The 3,132-nt window shown below is 34.0% G+C and overlaps 1 pseudogene; it reads left to right on the forward strand.

Moving 5' to 3' along the window:
- Positions 1-341: 341 nt before the first annotated feature.
- LOC135203988 (uncharacterized) overlaps positions 342-3,132 on the forward strand; it is a 33,786-nt pseudogene continuing 30,995 nt past the window's right edge.

The raw sequence follows: 3,132 nt of genomic DNA on the forward strand, positions 1-3,132 counted from the left end.
GGTGTTCCTGTATTTTCTGAATGAAGTTGGATAATAACTGTCTTTGTTTTAAACTTTAACTAAAAAAGGAAAATGGTTTAATGCTTGTCAAAATATTATATATTGAGGTATCATTGTGCTTTAGCATCAGTACTAAGATTATGCCCTTAAAATTTTGCAATACTTTGTTCTAGTACATATTAATTTCATATCCCCTCACATTTTTGTCTAATGAAAGAATTCATTCCTCAAAGCAAAACCAAACCAAAGAGAAATTCACTAAAGATGATTTTGCTTAAACTATCTGTGGCATTTGATATCTTCTTTTATTCCATAAAGAGTATATATGACTTTTGAATGCTTTTATTCAAGGTCATGGTGGAGTTACTGGCAAGACATGGGGCAGCCCTGCATTCATAGATGATATGTATCTCAGGAACCCAATGGACCCTCCAGATAAGCATGGCAAACCCATGTCTCCAAGGCGCGTCAGTAAGTAGCTTTGTTTCAGAGGTTGTTTATCTATACCAGCCTTATACTATATTCATTCTAAAGTTTTGAACTTGTGCGCAATATATAAAAAGTTCAACAGCTTGGAAATAGCTGGAAAGATACTTTCACCAAATTTATTCCCTTCTTCAGTGTAGCAGATGGGTGGCTAGATTAGTGCATGTAGAGAGTGAGGCTAGTTAGGAGCTGGCTTAAAGCACACTTTATGGGTTTTGAATAATATGAGTAAGAAAATTTTGAGTGAAATTCTATTTATCCTACTGTAATATGATCTCTTGTTTTTGCAGAGCATCATTCTCTTCGTCTAAAACAGGGTCATCGTCGTCAGTTTGACTATAATCGCTTGGTAAATGAGAAGTGGCCTGATGATGTTACCAAAACCCAAACTTTGAAAGCTGCAAGAAAAGGATCACAAGGAAGGTGGGAATGATAGCTCTTGTAGAGTTTAATTTGATGTTAAAAATGGGTTATATAATCTGAAGAAACTTTGGACATCACATTCAAATGTCAAGGCTTTATAGATTCAGTAAAAGTGGTGAAAGTGTAATTCAAAAGAATAGATTTTTATGCATGCAATGCCTGAGAGTGGAATGAGGCTTATTTTGTACTTGTGCAGGAATAGTCATTCTTTAGTTTTCTGATGTCAGTAATGATTCATAACATTTGTAAATTAATAAATTATGACAAACATTTTTGTAGTCTCGGGTTTCACCGTTTTTTATTTGAATTCAGAGAGGTGTTTTATCCACCATCGGAATGTGAGTTTTCACAAGACCTACAATTTTATTTTTTTGAATGTTAACTTTAGTATTTGCTCAGTGTTTCTTTGGGTTTTGGAAATATTTACATGAGGCTTAAACTGCATTAGTCCCTGTCTTTTTACTTTAGTTACAGTAAGGCTTTACTCCACAACCTTGTCCAAGTCCAGGTCTGTAAGCATGCACATTGCTTTTGGAAGTTTTGCTTTATATTTGATTATGTTATTGCTGTTAGTTATTTCATTACTTCAGTTAATATGGTATTACTATATTCCTTCTTGTTTTCTCTCACAGACTTTCCTACACAATGGTTAAAAGTGTTTCACATAACACTTATGTGACGAAATAGTTTTTACTTTTTTTATTTATTGGCATATATCTCAAATTTCATAAGTCTGCGAATGTTTTATGCTGAAACTAGTAAGCATTAAATCTCCTGTAAATATCAGCCATTTTCCTGCCTCATCCTTTTTGTAAATATATTTGTATCTCTTGTTGTCTCTCATCATTTCAACTATATAATTGCCAAACACAAATAACCATTTACGTATTTATGTAGAATATTGATACACATGCCTCTTTTTCTATATAATGAACACTTGGTCTACTGACACCTTACCATGGCTAAATCCACACTGCTCTATATTTCTCAAATTATATTATAAGCAAGAAATCCTCAACTACCTTTAGACTAATTTGAAAACCTACCCAGTACAGTAATTTGGACCTTATTGTTACACGATTTGTTTACTTGTGTTTTAATTTTTACTAAATTTTAATTTTTCCTGTGATTTTTTTAGGGATGAGTTGCTGATTGATTTTTCTGAAGGCAGTCGCCAGAGGTCTCAGTCGGTTTCAGACTTACGCGTAGAGAACAGTTCTTCAGATCCTGGAAATGAACTCAGAGGGAGTGTGTCGTCATTAATTGATATGCCTGTCCCATCAGAGTTACCAGTATATGGTAATGTTGGCCCAGGTATGAATGACATTCATGTGCCATAAATATTTGTATGAAATGATTGACCATGAGTTAGAATTTTTTAGTGTAGTTGAGCTTTGTCTTTATAGGAGCATAAAGGATTAGTGCATTAGATATATGCTTATGTGAAATTTAAGGAATTTCTTTAGAAGTGGCATCTTTTGCTGATTTAAGTCGTCATAAACCACAAATTTTCAAGTGCATTTTCTTTGTACAAAGCAATCTGGTCCTCTGAGTGCATTACCATTATGAAATTTTCCTTGTGTGGCACACATCGGTGGTATGAAGGTCTTTGCGTTATTTCTTTGTGCCCCAACTGCATTGCTTTCTGTCTTGAAATTCCTATTAAGCTGCCCAGACTCTGCTCATAAAATACACCTGTCACTTATGAGCAAATCTGTGCGTCTAGAAATGTAACTCAGTGGTCATAGGAGTCAAAGTTATGATGATAATAAACCAGTGGTAACCCTTCTGTCAAGCAAACATTATTATAAAGAACTGCCAGTTTACATCCATCTAGCATACACCTTGAGAAACTGGACATAACAGTGCCTTATTGCATTTAGCCATATCCGAAGAAACTATGTTAAGGATATCAACATGGGCATTATTAGAATTATCAAGATCATGAATTCCATTAGAAGAGAAACTATAAGTGATACAAAGCAGAGAAACTGGGTTCCAAACATAGGAACGATGTATTGTAAGTTAAAACTATAAAAACCCTACGGAAGGAAGGTCAGTAATGCCCCTCCTTAAGGAAATCCTTTCCATAATGATTTGAATGTATTCTAAGTAGAGATGTATTGAACACATGGTATCTTTCAGCATACATTGCTTCATTCTTTTTTATTTATTACAATGCAAATGATTGCTGTAATATTTTTTCCTCTGAAAATTTCTTTT

This window comes from Macrobrachium nipponense, chromosome 44 (genome assembly GCF_015104395.2).
Source record: "Macrobrachium nipponense isolate FS-2020 chromosome 44, ASM1510439v2, whole genome shotgun sequence".
Taxonomy (NCBI): domain Eukaryota; kingdom Metazoa; phylum Arthropoda; class Malacostraca; order Decapoda; family Palaemonidae; genus Macrobrachium; species Macrobrachium nipponense.